The sequence below is a fragment of the Lontra canadensis genome, unplaced genomic scaffold, assembly GCF_010015895.1.
Source record: "Lontra canadensis isolate GAN:19392208 unplaced genomic scaffold, GSC_riverotter_1.0 scaffold16, whole genome shotgun sequence".
NCBI classification, from domain to species: domain Eukaryota; kingdom Metazoa; phylum Chordata; class Mammalia; order Carnivora; family Mustelidae; genus Lontra; species Lontra canadensis.
In genome coordinates this window covers 18,711,172-18,731,099 of record NW_022631010.1, presented here as the reverse complement: position 1 = coordinate 18,731,099, position 19,928 = coordinate 18,711,172, and the positions used below count along the sequence as shown (strand labels likewise).

The following is a 19,928-nucleotide window of genomic DNA, read 5'->3' as shown; positions in this document are numbered from 1 at the left end:
TGATCTTACAAAGTGAAGCCCAACTCTATCTTAAGCAGAATATATTCAAAATTAAAAGATTGCCCTCTTGGGGCACCTGGGTGGCTCAATGGATTAATAAGCCTCTGCCTTTGGCTCAGGTCATGATCTCAGGGTCCTGGGATTGAGCCCTGCATCAGGCTCTCTGCTCAGCAAGGAGCCTGCTTCCCCACCCACCCCGCTCTCTGCCTGCCTCTCTGCCTGCTTGTGATCTCTCTCTCTGACAAATAAATAAATAAAATCTTTTAAAAACAAAAGAAAGATTGCCCTCTTTATTCATCACATCAAATGCTTTTGTATAAAATCGGACCTTCATACCAACTTCCCACAAGGAGGAAGTCTTATGGGATGGGTAGACAGGAGGAAGAATGGTAACCCAGCAGAGGCTGGGGGACACAATGGACTTCCCCCTGCAGTTCTTTCTAACACTATAAATAACTCTGATCATTTTTTATCTTTTTTTAATTTTATTTATTTATTCGACAGAGGGAGAGAGGGATCACAAGCAGGCAGAGAGGCAGGCAGAGAGAGAGGAGGAAGCAGGCTCCCCGCTGAGCAGAGAGCCTGATCCAGGGCTCGAGCCTAGGACCTCAAGACCATCAACTGAGCTGAAGGCAGAGGCTTAACCTACTGAGCCACCCAGGCACCCCTCTGATCATCTTTTAATGAGGTCCCAACTCAGGGATGGTTAGACTGACTCATCACTGTTATGCCCCAATAATGGGTCATAATTAAAGGATTAAAGGAGCAAGACTGATACAAAGCAAAGGTCACGCAAAGCTTTATTTCATGCCAAGCATCAAGAATCTAACCAAACCTTCGGGGACACCCCTCTTACAAGAGAGGGTGACCCTTCTCTGTTTCACAGATTAGCTTTTAAGGGCAAAGGCCATGCGGTTGGGCCTGGCCACACACAGGTGGCCAATGAGATTTTAACACACACAGGAAACTCCACAGAGATGCTAGGTGACCAACTGAGTTACAACTTACCCTAGTAGACATTTGAACCAGCCTATTACACCTTGATTAGGATTGGTGCCCAAAAGGCTCCCAAAGGACGGGGCCCATACTCCTTGGTAACCAGGGAGACAGTATGCCTCCCCCCACTGATGATGTCTCCACCTGGCCTGACCCGCCTTTGTATCTGGGCTTTGTTACCTGAAGCTGGTTTCCGGGACTTGTCTCCAAGTAAATCCCCTGAGGGAAGGGGAGCAGGGACAATTTCTAAATAGGTCCTTATAGTCAGGTTTCTGGAATCCCGGCAGCTCCTTCCTTCCGTCCCCTCCAAAGTGGAAAGGCCATGTCGTTCATCAGCCTGCTCGCTCCAAGCCTCTCAGGTGCGTTCCTGCATGTCTGCGTAGTCACAGACATGGGCTGGGGATTCCTGGCTGAGTGCTCCCTGTTTCCCACCCAGACCATTCTCCAGAGCTTCCAAACGAGTCCCTGTGCTTGCAATCACCGACCCCCACCACGGCCAATTCTTAGACTGCATTACAAACCAATCTAAAATATCCAAAATAAACAAAATAATCTAATCCTTCTGGATTAATTAATCCATCCACTACCACAGTAAATTTCTTGAAAGGAAATTTTTACTTATCAAATTCTGTTCACAAGCTTTTAGTGACTCCTTTAGCCAACTGAATGAACTGCAAATTTCTGAGCTCTATATTTAAGGTGCTCAGTCTCTCTCTGTGTATGTGTGTATGCACACAAGATTATGTTCTGTATTTGACATCTCGCTTCTGTGCTGTACACACACACACACACACACACACACACACACATGCATATATAACCAAGATGTCATACAATGAAATCTGAAGATTAGAACAATTTACATAAGAAAAGGTATTTTCAAGGTCACTGTGCAAAACCTCACGATGTACCAGATATGAAGGCTGAACACAAGTTGACTTGGAGTTTACTGTAGTTGAGGAAATAGACTGCCATGAGCAATCTCAGGGGGAACCAATTCACCTCAGCATCTTAGCTTTTAACTTGTCTGCATCCCAAATTCTTTTTGTCTATTTACAATGGGCCCCAATCTGCCTGACCCACTGTCCTATCCCCTTGCCCTGCCAAGAACCAGGAATGTGAACAGCCCTGCTCTAAGTTGGCTCTTTGACTGAGCCAGATATAACCCTTGTCAGCGTCCACAGCTCCGAGCCTGCAGTTTCGTATAGAACCTCCTCGGAGGATACTCTCCTTTGAATTTGAATGCATAGAAACTGATTTTTAATATTATTATTAATTAGGAGAAATTGACTTGCCCCTTGCAATTTGCATTTGTTTTGCTCCTCCTGGCATCTCCTGCTTTCTTCCTTTATATTAGCTGTATCTCACTCTGCTTTTGTCCTTCAGTCGTATCCGCCTGCAGTAAAGGTAGCTGCAAACAGCACCCCATGGACAGAGCCCACACAAAGACTCACACAATGTGGGTGGAGAATGAAGAGAAAGGCCAGCATTGATCTTGTCCCCCATTGGCGCCTCCTGTCCGGATTCTGTTTTGACATTGCATTATGAGCTGGGGAGGGGGCCGCTGGAGGGGCAGGGAAGCTGGCTGAGCCAGTCACTTGGAAATTCACTTCAAGATGTTTTCTTTCTCCTTCTATTTTACAGAATGGTAACCAAACCATCCATAAATTAGGAGGCCCACAGTGAAACAAAGCGGTGAATGCTAGCTCTTTCCCTCTCTAATATTTCTACTATGAAGTATTCAAAATAATACACATTCAAAAGATATACACTCCTCTTGAAATGGAAGGGCAGGAGGGATCTTACCAGATAATCAACGAGGCAGTCTTCTTGGCTCACAACTCAAAAGCTAAAATCAAACATATTTTGTGGAAGAAGGAGCTGCGGATGGGGGATTTCAATCCCAGGACAGAAGCAGGAGGACTCAAAGCTTCCAAGGCCACCACCAATGTCTTTCCTTGTCAGCCCAGCTCTGAGGGTGAGAGCCATGTTTTCAGAGAAGAGGGACCCAGCCCGCACCCTTGCCCCCACATCCCTGTGCTGAGGTGAACCCCCTTGCCTGCAGGGTCCAGGGATCTGACGAATTCATTCTGCTCTGCACTCTGCCCTCTTCCCCCTGAATGCAGCCAGCCTCAAGGGAAGAGGACACTAATGTCCCCTGAGCACCTGTCCCCTCTGCCTGGCGCTGGCCCACAGTCCTCCTATCTTGGCCCATCTTTCCAATAAGTGGGAAATGGCAGTGTTGTCCCCGTGGTGGTGACGAAGAAAGGGGATCAAGAGACTTCATCCACTGTCAGGGGTCACACAGGGGCATTAAGTGGGGGGCTAGGATTTGAATGCACATCTTAGAACGCGTTTTCCCAAAAGCAGACCCCGAGGCAAGCCCCTGGGAGTGGGTAATTAGTTGCATTTGGAAGGTGACTCTAGGAAGCAGGAGGGAGAGACAGAAGAGAATGAGCAGGGTAGGTGGGACTTGGGGTGTGGGGCGGGACATCCCCGTCACCCGCCACCCAGCTCTATGTCTCCAGTCCACACCCTGTGCTTCTCCCCAACAGCCCCCTCACCCCACACACAGGAGCGAGTAATCCTGCTTCTCTTTGATGGCATCAAACTCTTCCCTCCAAGATGGTCATTACCTAGTTCAAAGCATCAAGATGTCAGAATGTCAAACTCAGTATAAGGGAGTGGTTCTCAAAGAGGCCTCCCACACCAGCAGCACCAGCATTGCCTGGGAACTTGCTAGAAAAGGCAGATCCTCGGGTCCTGCCCAAATCAGAAGCTCCAGGAGCAGAGCCATGTCATCTGGGTTTCACAAATCCTCTGGGGGGTCTGATGCAGACTTTAGTCTTTAGAAATACCAGCACTGGTCTCAGGCTGCCCCCTGACCTAGCACTGAAAGATGGCAACTCAGGCAGTTTTCTGAAGATTTGAATCTTTTAATAAAAAGAAAAAGAAGGAGGGGCTCCTGGGTGGCTCAGGTGGTTAAGTTGCTGCCTTTGGCTCAGGTCATGATCCTGGAGTCCTGGAATCGAGTCCCGCATTGGGCTCCCTGCTCAGGGGCAAGCCTGCTTCTCCCTCTGACCCTCCCCCTTCTCATGCTCTCTCTTTCTCTTTCAAATAAATAAATAAATAAAAATAAAAAGAAGGAGGGAAGGGAAGGAAAGGAAAGGAGGAAGGGGGGGAGGGGAGGGAGGGAAAGAAAGTTGGTTCCTTTGACCATGAAAGAAAAATATGTATTTAATATATTGTTTTGTGAGACGTTCTTACCCAGGGGGACCATAGACCTCTCCTGACACCAGAAGTTTCCAGTTAGGACACAGAGGACATATGAGCATATTGGGGGGGGGGAATTACATATTTCATTTCATGAAACCCTACTGCATTTAACATTTTGTTCCACCACAAATGTAAGCTGGTAAGCCAGAGTAGTATTCACAGTACCTGTGATTTTGCCACCAACAAAATCACAGCAATGTATGTGCAGACTGCATTAGAATTTTTGGCAAATATCTCAAATATTACTTACGTTCATCGGTACTTCAGTTTTGTTTTTTAACGTGTTAATGAAGAAGCTAAAGGAAAACCACTTCTCTACTCACAATACTCCTGACGCTGAATGTGTAGGGGTTTCCTCACACCGGAGCCCAATTGTCTAATTCTCCAGTTGGGCATCAGCTGGGTGTCCTACAATTTAATTCTTGTCTGGCCTTGACTACCAGGACTTAGCACCGACCCTACAGGCCCAGGGATCAGCCCCAGAAGACTGCCCCCACTTCGGACACCTGTACTTCTGACAAACTGGCTATAGATCAGAGGTTCCACAAGCCCTTCCCAGGCTTAATAATTTGCTAGAATGACTCACAGAACTCCAAGAAACACTACACCTACTTGTTTATTATAAAAGATCTGACATAGGGTACAGGTGAGCAACCAGAAGTGGTACATATGGTAAAGTCTGGAAGGGTCTCACGCTCAGAATCTTGGAGAGGAATGAGGGTACACAACCCTCTCCATACCTGAATGTGTTCACCAAACCAGAAATTCTCTGAACCCCTTAGCATAGGGATTTTTAAAGGAGGCTCCATCACAAAGGCATGATCGATCAATTATTAATTCAATCTCCAGCCTCTCCTCTCCTGGGTGATGGGGAATGAGGCTGAAAGTCCCAAGCTTCCAATCTGTGGTCTTCCAATCTGGTGACCAGACCGCATCCTGAAGCCATCCAGGAGCCCATCAGGAGTCATCTCATTAGAACAACAACAACAAAGATGCTCCTATCACCTGGGAAATTCCAAGGTGTTCAGCTGCGCTGTGTCAGGAACTGGGATCAAAAGCCGAATTTTAGAACAAAAGATGCTCCTAGCACCCCTATCACTGAGAAATTACAAGCGTTTTAGAAACTCTGCCAGGAACTGGGGGCAGAGATTAAATCTTTATTTCTTATCATGTCACAGAAGCCCAGATATCAGAGGAGAGGAGAGAGAAGGGAAGTAAGTGGAGGAGAGGCGAGAAAAGGGCTGCACAGTACCAGATTACACCATGTCGCCTCTTTAGAGGGGTCTGAAGAAGAGGAAGAGATGGAGGAGGAGGAAGGGGAAGAGCCAAACAAGTCAGGGTAAAGCTAGAAGTGTTGGACATGGGCGCACAGACCTCAAATCAACAATCACGCACCGGGTGCCTGCAGGACTCCAGGAGGATGGGAGGGAGCATCCGGGAGGAAATGGTAACACACGGCCCTTTTCTCAGGAAGCGTGCTTTAAATTCATCTAATAAATCATAATATTTTTTATCAAGCAAATGTCAGCCAACCCCCCACATGCAAGCACTACCAATGGCTGTTCAATTAAAGGTGGGCTCTCGGGACTTCAAGAGCATAAACACAATCTAGCAGACAAGGTATGACGGGGGGGGGGGGGCGGTTATGATAACCCAGAGCAATGAGCAGCACATTGCAAATGGACACCAAGAGAAGAGTTCTGGGGCTGTGAGCCAGAGGGCTCCCGGAGGGCTGGAGAGAACGCGAGGGCATCCTGGGGAGGGTGAATTGGGCAGCTCCGCTCCGGGGAACTCCAAGGTCAGAGGGAGCAGTGTGGCTAAAACAGGGTACACGCAGGGACATGGAAAAGCTTAGAGGAGCTTGAAAGGTTAATTGAGAACCATGTTTTGGAAAGTTCCAAATGCCAGGCCAAGACGGAAGTTCTATTAGACACCGGGATCATTTTAAAATCTCTAAGTAACTCCTTTTTAGACCAGGATGTCATCAACACAGAATCAAAATCGATAAAGGTGTTCTCAATCCCCTTGGGGGGTAAATACTTCAAATATTAAAAAAAAAAAAAAAAAGTACTATCAGCGATAGTGACAATCAGTCTTATATTCTTTATTCCTTATTCCCCCTACACAGATTATCTGATTATCTGAAAACAAACAAACAAACAAAAACAAACAAACAAACAAAAAAAAACAGGCTTCAGAACGTTGGCGTGACCATCTCTTTGGGGCAAGTCGGTGCCTCCGGCGGTCATAATCCCAGGACGCCCTCTAGCGGTTGCATGAAGTATGTTCATTTACGAGCCCCTTAAAGCCGTTTTAGGTGTGGAATGCAGAGAGGAATTAGCTGGGGAGTTTTCAAAACCTCCTGCTGCTGGGTCGCACCCGTAGAGACTGAGATTAGATCCATCTGTAGGGTGACTTGGGCATAAGAATATTGTAGGCATTGTCAAGATTTATAATTTGTAATTAAATTATAGTTATTTATAATAATTCTTGAAATAAGGCTCTATTAGCCCTTCAATGTTGAACAACGTTGTTCCTTCTCAGAGTTATTTTGTCGGTCTTAGGGCTTTTATTGTTTTATTATTTTATTGTTTCCATATGAATTTCAAAATGAGCCTCTCAGTTCTTATCCCCCAAAAAATGCCTGCTGAGCTTTTGATTGGTATCACATTAAGTCTGTACATCAATTTAGGGCGAATTAACGTCTTTAATACTATTGAGCCTTCTGACCCTGAACATGGTATATACCTCTCCTTTCATTCAGGTCTTCTTTAATTTCTCTAAGCAGTGCTTCTGCTTCTGATTTTCAACATACAGATCTTGGAAGAACTGGGGTCCTTCACACACCAAGCTGTGCAAATAAAAAGGTTACCGCCACTTTGGAAAAGTTTAGCAGTTTCTTAAAAAGCTGGACATAAACCTATTCATTACACGAGCCAGCATTCTACTTCTAGTTGTTTACCCAAGGGAAAGGAAAGCACATGTCCACACTAATACTTGTGCACCAGTGTTCTAGCATCTTCTTTTGTAAGTGCCCTGACCCACCGCCCGTTTTTTTGCTTTTCCTCCTTCACTGTCACCTCCCCAAAAAACACTCTCATGAAAACTGAGGTCTGCTTGAGGGGGTCCCAATTTTTTTTCAAAGATTTTATGTATTTGTTTGAGAGAGATAGAATGAGAGAGAGGGAGAGAGTATTGGGGGAGAGGGTCAGAGGGAGAAACACACTCTCCACTGAGCAGGGAGCCTGATAGGGACTCAATCCCGGGACTACAGAATCATGACCTGAGCCGAAAGCAGTCACCTAACCAACTGAGCCACCCAGGTGTCCCAGATCCTTATTTACTTACTTACTTATTTATAAAGTTTTTATTTATTTATTTATTTATTTGACAGAGGTAGACACAGCAAGCTAGGGAACACAAGTAGGGGGAGAGGGAGAGGGAGAAGCAGGTTTCCCGTGGAGCAGGGGGCCCTGCGCTCAATCCCAGGACCCTGGGATCATGACCTGAGCTGAAGGCAGATGCCTAATGACTGAACCCCAAGTGCCCCTCAGATCCCAATTTAATAGAAACTATGAATGAAAGAAAGAGAGGAAAAATTGTCATTTTTTTTATTAGCCAAGAAGAGCTTCTCTCTTTTTTTTTTTTTTCAAAAAGTTTTTTCAAAAATAGTTTTTCAAACTATTTCAAGTTTTTCAAAAATAACTTGCTAGGGGTACCTGGGTAGCTCAGTGGGTTAAGTCTCTGCCTTGGGTTCAAGTCATGATCCTGAGTCCTGGGATCGAGCCCCACATCGGGCTATCTGCTCAGCAGGGAGCCTGCTTCCTCCTCTCTCTCTGCCTGCCTCTCTGCCTACTCGTGATCTCTCTCTCTCTGTTAAATAAATAAATAAAATCTTAAAAAAAATAATAACTTGATATATACAGGATGAACATTAAAAGGATTCAATGTCGAGGGGTTTGCTGGTCTCGAGCTACAGAAGAGAAAGCGAAAGCACCGTCTCTTCTTAAAGAAGGAAAAGTACTTAGGGATCCAGGAAGAAAAGGGAGAGAAGGGACAAGAGCAAGGGAAGGATGAGGAGCAGAGAGCAGGCAGATGGAAGGCGGTGGGACCACATGAGGGAAAGACTAGGCAAAGGGAAATGATAATGCTCTCAGTTTTCCACCACAAAGTTGTTTCCCTCGATGCTCTCTTCTGAACTGCCCTAAGATGTCCTGTAAGCGTCCAGTGTTCACCAGTGCATCGAATGGGTGGGCTTCCAGTAAAATGCAAATGCAAGGAAGGTATTAAGTTTAACACACCACAAGGCAGAACAGAGACTGCAAAAACAGGAGGTATTGGAAGCCTAGAGACCAAGAAGACTCTACAAACTTAAGCCTGCAGAAATTCCTTTTTTTTTTTTTTTTTTTAAGGCCTCTGGAAATTCTCCATCAGTCTTGTAGATGGGGTCTTGGATAATGACCAGCTAATGACATTAGTGGTCAGACTAGTCTGCCTGGATCTCTGGAAGTCAGGGGAGTGGGGACTGTGATGAATGAGTTACTCTGAGAGATTAAACTCTCTTATCCCATACATGCCAGATCTATAGGAGGTGCCCCTCCTGCAGATTCAGAAAGAGCCACAACATTTTCCTTTTTGCAGGGAGGAGGAGGGTGAAGACGAGTTATCCAGAGCAAAGCTTGAGTGTTAAATCAGCACAAGGCACCAGGATCCCCTTGAAGATGGTGGACAAATGAAAATCAGGAGGAAAGAAATAGTGAACCCGAGTCAGTGCAGCAAGAGGGATCCCGATGCAGAACAGGAGACAGAGAAAAAAAGTCGGAAAAGGAGGTGACTCTGCTCCAGACCTGAGGCTTAATGCAGTTCACATTTCCTAGCAAGTTTGAGTTTGAAAGGATGGATTATCTCTGCATGGGCTCCTTTGGATACCTGGAGAAGAAATAGCAACACTTTAAAGCCTTGCTCATGACACTGGTTCATGAGGAATGGAGACCTTGCGAAGTTGAGCCTGCGATCCTCAGAATACTGTCCCATCTTTGGAATGCCCTGGCTTCTCAGAACCCATTTCCCAAGTTATAAACCCCATGAATAGAGAATGTATGACATAATTGTTCACGATGCCAGGGAAATGGTATTCCTAGGCATACCATAGCTACAGGATTGTGAAGTATGACACAGAGAACCACTTCTGTGACTTTGATAAGAGAAATCGAGTGTGTGGACAATGGGGAATGTCTGGTGGGCAAGGACCCAGGGTCCGTTCTGATAGTGACTTGAAAGTCACAGAATTGTTCCCTTTGTGTAAAGAGCAGCCGGAGCAGAGGGAAGGTTTTCTCCTGGAGAAGTCCGACGTCATTGAATGGCTGGGCTCCCAGTGATGCCCTCCAGGCTGATGTCACTGCAGACGGGCAAGCTCTGTGAGCGATGCCACTCACCCAGGCTCCTTCTATCTCTGCGATTTTGGGACTAGCCTCTTTCTTTTACCTCCCTTCCCTCCCCCAGTGCATGATCACAAGTTTTTCTAGAGCTTTATTAAGACTTAGAGATGGTCTTCCTCTCTCCATTCTCTCCTTCCACTCCGTCAAATCATGCAAGATGCTGGACTCTTTAAACGGGTGGTACAAATCGCTTGTGTGCTGCGGAAACTGAAGTCTCATATTTAAGCCCTGGCTAGGGAGTTTGCCACGTGTGTTAGTGGCGACATCTCCTGGTGAAGTGTGGTATTAAATTGTGTGCTCTAAAACCGCAGTTCTCATTTTGTGTGCAGGACCCCTTTACACTCTTAAAAAGATCTTTTGTGCAAGTGGGCCATATCTAACAATATTTATAGTACTACAGATTGAAGCCAAAATTTCATTATGTGTGTATGCAATAAAATAACAGCAGTAAAACCATTACATATTAACACAAGTAACCTTTTTATGAAAGGTAACATTGTTTTCAAATTGGAAAAAGCAGAGAGTATAATTGCAGTCTTCTAAGTTTTTGCATATTTAATGTGCAGCTTAATGAAAGACATCTGGAGTCTCACATTTGCTTCACCTTCAGTCTATTTCAATATGTTGCTGAAGTCCATGAAGAAAATCCAGCCTGGGGCATCTGCCTTTGGCTCAGGTCACTGACCTCAGGATCCTGGAATCGAGTTCTGCCTTACTCATTTGAGAGTCTGCTTCTCCATCTCCCTCTATCTCTCCTCCTGCTGGTGCTTGCTCTTTCTCCTTCTCTCTTTCTCTCTCAAATGAATAAATATTTTTTTTTTAATGGGGGATACTTTTAAAAAAGAAAGAAAATCCAGCCTCACACAGATTATAACCTTTTCAAATGATTATGGATATTCTTATTTGATACTACATCAAAACTGGAAAAACGACTGTTTCTCGAAGTTTAGTGGCTTGGTGAAATCTGTCAAAATACCAGTGAGCTTTTCCTTCTCAGTTGCAGTAAAATCTGTGGGTCTCTCTAGCACTTTGAGCGGATCTTTCTCCAGGCCTGAGTTTGTAGCATTAGCCAGAGGCCATTTAGGAAAGATTGGCTGCTGAGTTATGTAGACCTCCCAAGTTTCAACATATTGTATTACCTGATACGACAGAAAAAAACTCATTTGGAAATTTCACCACCAATTCTGTGAGAGAAGTCTTCGCTTGCTGTAATGGATACAAGTTTCCCAACATTTTATTTTTTGCTTGAAAGCTCAAATTTTATCATCGGTAACAAGTGCCAAGTGGTTATCTTTGAAATGGCAGATTTGTTTTGTTCGTTTTTGAGATGTCTGTCCAAATACCCAAATCTGAATAACCTTACTTAATCTGTCAGTTTTTATTTAAAGTAAAAACGATGATGCTTCATGAAAAAGTGACTAGTTTAGCTCACAACTCAAATTTACAAGTGTTTTCCCTCTAGGCAAACACAGTTTGGTGCGCACCAAGAGGACTTCATGTCTATTTCATCATGCAGAAAATTGAAAAGATGTATATTTAAGAGCAAATACTTTGAATAATTTGCACTCTTCTTCGAGGACACTCTTCGGTGAAACCAGCACATTAAACTGGATCAAGACATTTTAGTGATGAACACTTCACATAATTTTTTTTCTTTTTGAGAGAAGGGGGAAGGAGGGAGGGGTTGGAGGGAGAGAAAGAATCTTAAGTAGGCTCCACACCCAGTGCAGAGCCTGACGCAGGGCTTGATCTCACAACCCTGAGATCAGGACCTGAGCGGAAATCAAGAGTCAGATGCTTAACCACCTGAGCCACCCAGACACCCTTGACCTCTTCACACTCTTGATGGCTGCTGTGTCCATTCGTTTGCTGTAAGAACAGAACCCATTCTGTATATTTTAAGCAGGAAGGGGTTTAATACAAGGTCTTAGGTGCTTACAAAGGAGCCTAACAGCAAGTCCTAGGCTGAGCTTCTGGGGTCTACTGGAATGTGTAGAACTGACCCACCAGGGGAACTATCTCCTCAGAGATCCCCCCCTAACCCATGGAGCTCTCCCCAAATCAAGAAGCCAATGGTGTCTGTGTTGCTGACCAACTGGAAAGAAGCTGCAGGATTTCCTGACTTCCCATCAGAATGTGCCAGAGATGGCCTTCACCACACCCTTGTGATCAAAATACCACGTGAGGTGCTCTAACTGGCAGAATTGAATCCTCATCCTCGAAGCAGATGAGAAACAGGAGTTTTCTGTGGGCAGCCCTGGAATGTCAGAGTAGAGATACCACAGAATGTTCTAACACCTCTGCTGAACACTCCTCTTTCTAGCCTACATAAGGATTCCTTTAAGCCAGTAATACTCAAAATGTGATACTGTATTTAAAGTGTGGGTTAGGGGCGCCTGGGTGGCTCAGTGCGTTAAGCCTCTGCTTTCGGCTCAGGTCATGATCTCAGGGTCCTGGGATCGAGAGCTGCATCGTGAATCTCTGCTCAGCAGGGAGCCTGCCTCTCTCTCTCTCTCTCTCTCTCTCTGCCTGCCTCTGCCTACTTGTGATCTCTGTCAAATAAATAAATAAAATCTTTAAAAAAAAATAAAGTGTGGATTAATGGGGCACCTGGGTGGCTCAGTAGTTAGGCATCTACCTTCTGCTCAGGTCCTGATCCCAGGGTCCTGAGATGGAGCCCCACATCGGGCTTCTTGCTCAGTGGGGAAGCCGGCTTCTCCCTCCCCTACTCCCCCTGCTTGTTTCCCTCTCTTGCTGTGTCTCTCTCTGTCAAATAAATAAATAAATAAATAAAATCTTTAAAATAAAATAAAATGTGGGTTAGAATAGGTAGAGTCCTGAGATGTACTGTCAAAGACTTATATTCAGTATGTCTGAGACAGAATCTAGATGTCTTTTTTTTATCTTATTGAAGATCTTATTCCTTCTTTTCTTTCTTTCTTTTGTCTTTTGTTCTTTCTTTTTCTTTCTTTCCCTCCCTTCTTTCCTCCCTCCCTCCCTTCTTTTCTTCCTTCATTCCTTCCTGCCTTTCTTTTTCTTCCTTCCTTCCTTTTTCTTTCTTTTCATTCATTCATTCATTCACTCACAGTTTACCACAGGAGATTCCGATACAGCCAGTCTACTGATCCCAGTGTGAGAAACACTGCTTTTGGCCATTGGGTCCTGACCCTGCCACTTCAGATCAATCTAGGGTACCCTTCCCCAGTGCAAGAAAGTCAGGTCTCATTTTGTGGCCAGGCAGCTCTCCCCTGGGCAGAGGGACACAGCAAGGCTGAGTGACTGTCATTTCTTCCCTTGCTTTCAAGCTAAGGAAGCCATTCCCCATCCAAATCCAGCTAATATCCATCTACTTTTTCCCTAGTTTGTCTTAAAAATACTTCTTTACTTTGTTTTGTTTCCATTAATTCTTTTCTGATGAGTTGGGTTTTGGTTTTGGGAGATTTTGGGGGGCATATAATATAAAGCAAGATCTAACTTTTCCCCCACTAGTTTACCACTGGTTTGTGATATGTCCTTTATCCTGTTTTGAGCATTCTTTTTTTAAATTTTCAGGTCTCTTTCGGTACTCGTTGCTTTATTGATCCGTTTATTAGGTTTTTGACCAATGCAACTCGACCTTAACTCTTGCTGGTGTTCAATTCATGTTTAGATCAGGATGAGCACGTTATTCTCCTTGTTCTTTCTCTTTAAAAATATTCTGGCCTTTTTTACCAATCATTTTTTTTTTCTTCCAGATGAACTTGAGGTATAAATCTATATCGATTTTCCCTTTTTATTTATTCTCTAAAACTGGCCCAAACAGGCTTCTCAGGCTCTTCATTTATTTCTTCTTACCTTTCAGCACTCTTTGATTCTTTGCTTTCTACTGAAAATTAACTACTCATGACATATATAATGAATAGATTTTTTTCTTTTGTTTGGAAGTCTTCTCCAACAGTCATATTTCCTCAAAAAAGACTAACTTTCATTGCACTTGTGCTGTTTTTGTTTAGTTTGTGAACAAAGACTTAGACAAAGTGCAAAAAATAAATCCTCTTTTGCAACCCAGAACTTGTGGCTCAGTATGAGTTTTGATACAGATAAGAAGGAACAAGATCTGGGGTGCCTGGGTGGCTCAGTGGGTTAAAGCCTCTGCCTTCAGCTCAGTTCATGATCTCAGGGTCCTGGGATCAAGCCCTGCATCAGGCTCTCTGTACAGTGGGGAGCCTGCTTTCCCCTCTCTCTCTGTCTGCCTCTCTGCCTACTTGTGATCTCTCTGTCAAAGAAATAAATTAAATAAAATAAAAAATCTTCAAAAGAAAAAAAAAAAAAAGACTGACTTTCTCTCGTGCCTCTCAACCTCTAAATTTTTCTATCTCTTTGACCTTGAAATAAGGGCAATGTAGTAAACCTTGATCCTTAGAGTTTTTCTTTTTTTTAAATCACTTTTGAAAACTCTATTTATCTCTTCCCTTATCCTCCAAGAACAACGGTTATTTGTTTTGTCTTCGGTACAATAGATGCTAAAATTATCTTCACAAACACCATTTAAATCATGCCTTCCCCGGCCCTATATTGACATTGCTTAAATATTCAAACACAGCTTTCTTTGCCGTAAACACAAATCACCAGACTTTTCCCAGCACTCCACAACCCATAAATCACCCATACGCTAAACAAATTGCAAGAAAACAAATTGGAAGCTGTCCAGATCGAGCTGGGCCATCAACATTGTGTGCACAGACACCGCCAGAATACACAAAGATGCAGTGGGAACCTTTGGAGTGTGTTTCCGGTTCTCGAATGTCCTCTCTGTTCATAGCAGGCAAAGCCAGGACAAACACCACCACCCTGGAGATGTTTGGATTCAGGTTTATCAATGAAGCCAAACGGGGCTGATATCTCTTGTAAGGATCTGGGACTGGAATTCAGAGGTGCCGCAAATCCCAACTGATGATTTGATCACAGGCTATATAAATTCTGAAGATGTGACATATTCACCATTAGCCGTGAACACGGAGAGTCAGAGAAAAGACGTCTGCAGAGAAGTAGGACAGGCTGAGAATAGAGATACGAGTGAGGGAGAGAGAATTAGAGAAAGTGGGAATTAGTTGGCTTGTTGATGATATACTTCCCCCTCTGGGACCTGTGACACCTGCCTGCACTTCCTGAAAACAATTTTATTAAGTTGTGCTTCCGTTATCCTTCTTTTACTGTCCGTGTTCAAGAAAACTTGAACAATGTAAGAAAAAACTCCATAGTAGAATGATTTTCTAAAGCAATTCGGACTCACCAAATTCAAGTGTGTTTATTTATCATACCTTACTGATAAATACACAGAAAATAGGCTTATCCATTTTTTTAAATAACAGAGCTTTTGGCATAAAACATAATAATGATCTGAAGTGAAAACATTTGCAACCAACCAATTGTTTCAAGCGTCCTAACAGCAAACACAATTTGCCCGTATGTGTAATTATACCATGACTGTTCTATCTTTATGTTTACAGTGTTAGTTAATTAATTAATTAAATCAATCTGTCTATTATCTATTATTTATTTGAGAGAGAAAGAGAGAATGAGAGGTGGAGAGGGGCAGAGGAAGAGAGAGAAAGAAGCAGGGACTCTGCTGAGCAGGGAGCCCAACATGGGGCTCGATTCCAGGACCCTGGGATCATGACCTGAGCTGAAGGCAGAGGCTTAACTGACTGAGCTCCCCAGGTGCCCCTCTTTGTCCATTCTTAAATAGGATAATTGCTTCTTTTTGTTGAGTTATAGGAGTTTCTTACCCACTTTGGAGATTAACTCCTTATCAGATACATGTTTGCATATATTTTCTCCCATTCTGTGGGTCACCTTTTCAGTATGTTGATGACTTCCTTTGCTGCCTGGAAGGTTTTTACTCTGATGTAGTCCCACTTGTCTATATTTGCTTTTTTTGTCTACATTTTTGGTGTCATAGCCGAGAAATGATTGTTGAGACCAATATCATCAAGGTTTTGTGCTATGTTTTCGTCTAGGTATTTGATAGTTTCAGGCCTTATGTGTAAGCCTTTCAGCTCTTTTGAGTTGATTTTTGTGTATGGGCTAAGATAAGGATCTGATTTCATTCTTCTGTAGGTGGCTATCCAATTTTCCCAGCACCATCTGTTGAAGAAACTATCCTTTCCCCATTGTGCAGTCTAAGAACACTTGTCCAAGATTATTTGACCACACATATGTGGTTTTTATTTCCGGGCTCTCTGTTATGCTCCATTGTTCTATATTTCTGTCCATACCCCAGTACCATATTGTTTTGATGACTGTAGCTTTGTAATATGTTTTCTTTAAAAGATTTATTTATTTATTTTGAGAGAGAGACAGAGTGTACATGCATGTGCATGCAAGTTGGAGGGGGGCAGAGGGACAAGGAGAGAGAAAATTCTCAAGCAGACTCTCCACTGAGCAGGGACCCTGATTCAGGGCTCCATTCCAGGACCCTGAGATCATGACTTGAGCCGAAATCAAGAGTCAGACACCTAACCAGCTAAGCCACCCAGGCACCCCTGAGTATGTATGTTTTGAAGTCAGAAAGTGTGAGGCTTCCAGCTTTTTCTATTTCAAGATTGTTTTGGGTATCTGGGGTGCTCTTGTGGCTCCATATTAATTTTAGGATGGATTTTTCTATTTCTATGAAAAAAATTCCATTGTGATTTTGATAGGGAGTACACTGAATCTCTAGACACTGAATAGGTAGGGGAGAGAGGGGGGTAGTAAATGTGGACTATTTGTGATGCAATCTGTTAACTGGTCTTCTTGTTTTCATCCCCACTTCTCACCCTTGCATTCTCTGGTGTCTACCATCTCTGAATATAGAACCTATCTAGGGTTCTTCTGGGCAGTCTCTCTCCACTTACTAGGGCTGTGATTTTGTCCACTGTAGAAATTTACATCATTCATCAACTGCTGGCCGGACTCATATTCTCTTTCATATTTATCTAACACTGCAATGGGCATCTCAGATTGAAGAAAGACACAAGAGAGAACTCAGTCTTCTGTACTCAGGTGGAAACCCTTATACACTGAATTGAAGGGGTCCTGATACCAGGAAGCTGCTTCTCTTCCAGTTTCTGCACTGCCTTACACAGAACTGGAGGGAACGCCCACAGGTCTGTGTACTCTTTGTTCAGAGCATCTGTGTCAGACTGTCTTCATCAGGTGTCCACAAAATGTGGTGGCTTAACAACACAAGAGCTTATTTCTTTTACACATAATCATCCAGATCAGGGATTCAGAGCTGGTAGGACACCCCAATAATGTCAGAAATCTGGGTCATCCTCAAGTTGCAGTTTTTAGATTGTGGTCCAAAGCGACGCTTGCCCTGGGTTATGGTTTCTCATCTGTATTTTAGCCAAAATGAGAGGAGAAAGGGGGAATGGGATGGAGGATGGAGAGCGTGGCCCTTACATTTCAAAAGCAAGACCTAAAAGCATATATCTGCATACATCAAATTTATTCACATCCCATGTAATTAGTCCCATGCCTAATTGCAAGAGATGTTAGAATGTAAGAGTCACTGGGCAGTCATGTTTCTAATTTATCCAACTAGAAATTTGATTACTTTGTAAGAAAGGTGACTAGACATTAGCCACACCACTCCACTATTCTGTCATCCTCTACACTCTGCTACTATCCCTCCACCAGTCTTGGCATTGTCCATAGCAGGGTTCAAGGAGTGCAGTCTCTGGAACACCACTTTCCTCCTCCCCCATACGCAACAAAAGTAGCTGCCTTACTACCATAACAATGTGTGGATTTCAACCCAAGAAGAAGCTACACTTGATCTGATCATTTCTTTCCTCCTAAGTGACTGAACATAACTGAGACCAAACATACTAATCATATTCTTAAATGAAAATGGGCTTAACTTCCAATTTAAAGAGATTTCAAATGAACTATCAAAAAATAACTATCTCAGGACACCTGGGTGGCTCAGTGGGTTAAGTCTCTGCCTTTAGCTCAGGTCATGATCTCAGGGTCCTGGATCGAGCCCCACGTCGGGCTCTCTGCTCAGCCGGGAGCCTGCTTCCCTGTCTCTCTCTTCCTGCCTCTCTGTCTACTTGTGATCTCTCTCTCTGTCAAATAAATAAAAAATCTTAAAAAAAACCCACAACTATCTCATAATATGTGCAAGAGACCCCACTGGTCATCCTGGGATCAAGCCCCATATCGGGCTCCCTGCTCAGTGGGAAGCCTGCTTCTCCCTCAGCCTGCTGCCTGCTGCTCCCCTTCTTGTGTTCCCTGTCTTGCTATCTCTGTCATAAGTAAATAAAATCTTTAAAAAAAAGAAAAAGAAAAAAATTTTATTAAATACATTCAAGAAAATGAAAAAAAGTAAAATAAACACCCAACACAAAAACCTAGGAAGGGTAAACTAAAGAAGCAGAAGAAAATAATTAATAGCTCTATAATTATCAAATTAATTAAAACAAACAGTAATGAAGATTCTGAGTGAGGGGGGGATAAATTTGTGAGTTCTTCTCTCTAACGCTTTAATAATTATTTTAAGAAAATATACAAAGAAGGACGCCTGAGCAGCTCAGTCAGTTAAGCAGCTGACTCTTGATTTTGGTTCAGGTCAGGATCTCAGGGTCCTGAGATCAGACCTCTGGTTGGGCTCTGTGCTCAGTGGGGATCCTGCTTGTTCTTCTCCCTCCTCCACCCCCACCTGCTCATGCTCTCTCTCTCTCTTTCTCAAATAAATAAATAATTGAAATCTTTTTTTTTTTTTTAAATGTGTAAAGATACACTGTAAAGATACACTCAGCCAGAGCGGCCCCACCCCGGTTGAACCGCCATTTTGCTGTAAAGCTTAAATTGACCTTGGTCCCCCACCCCCCCGCCAGGGGAACTTATTTAAAAGCAAGTCCAGGAAACCAGTCCCAGGTAACAAAGTCCAAATACAAGGGTGGGTCAGGCCAGGTGGAGGTATTCAATCAGTGGGGGCGCATACTGTCTCCTAGCTACCAAGGATTATGGGCCCCCGCCCTTTGGGAGCCTTTCGGCGCCAATCCTAACCAAGGTGTGATAGGCTGGTTCAAATGTCTACTAAGGTATATTGTAATTCAGTTGGTCACCTAGCAACACTGCGGAGTTTCCTGTGTGTGTGGTACAATCTCATTGGCCACCTGTGCATGGCCAGGCCCAAGCACATGGCCTTTGCTCTATAAAAGTTAGCCTGGAAAGCAGGGAGGGGTCGTCCTCTCTGTAGGGGCGGCCCCGACCGGTCTGTTAGACAGTCGGTATGATTCCTGATGCTTGGCGCGAAATAAAGCTTTGCTTGACCTTCGCTTTGTATCAGTCTCGCTCCTTTAATCACGGACGCATTTTTGGGATACCCAATTTTGGGAGGACCCAACATACACAAAAGTGGAGAGAATGATGAACTCTCATTCAGTTATCTACATTTGACTATTTTTGTTTCATTAATATCTTTGCCAACTTTTTCCTTCCCATCCCAAAGGAATTACTTTGAGGCCAATCCCATCTCATGAAATCCAGAATTCTTACCATGGTCTACAAGACCCTACATGGTCCAGTTCCGAGTTAGGAATGAATCTCCTTGCCTCTGACCCTCTACCTTACATCCTCCAGCCACGGCCAGCAAGATGCCTCCTCCATGTTTGCCCTTGCTTTGTCTTCTACCTTGGATGCTCGGCACCCAGATTTCTGTGTGACTGATTCCAATGCTTTTGCTAAAATAGCAGTGACATTTTACAGAGACAATGTCTCTGACTACTCACAAGCATTTTCTACTATTCCCTTGTCCTCCCTTCCCCCACCCCCAGCAAATGCTTACTGCTGCCTGACTTGAAATCAAATATTTAACATTTCTTTTTTAAAAATTTTTATTTAAATTTATTTTTTATGTTTTATTATTTTATTATTTTTATGCTTTTATTATTTTCTAAAGTGTGTTTTTTGTTGTTTTTTGTTTTTGAGGGAGAGAGAGAGAGAGAGAGCAAAGGAAAGAGATAGTGGGAGAGAGCATGAGTTGGGAGAAGAGGGAGAAGCAGGTTCCCCACTGAGCAGGGAGCCCGATTTAGGGCTCAATCCCTGGACCCTGGGATCATGACCTGAGCCAAAGGCAGATGCATAATCCACTGAGCCGCCAAGGTGCCCCAAATATTTAATATTTCTTTATTATCTGTTATCTATTATCTGTATCTATTATCTGTATCTATTATCTGTATCTATTAG

General features: G+C 43.7%; 1 non-coding gene across 1 annotated transcript; it reads left to right on the top strand.

Annotated features, from left to right (window-relative positions):
- Positions 1-13,678: 13,678 nt before the first annotated feature.
- On the top strand, positions 13,679-13,804 carry LOC116868823. Its single transcript, XR_004382901.1, has one exon. It is a non-coding gene; the product is annotated as a small nucleolar RNA SNORA40 (small nucleolar RNA).
- Positions 13,805-19,928: the final 6,124 nt, after the last annotated feature.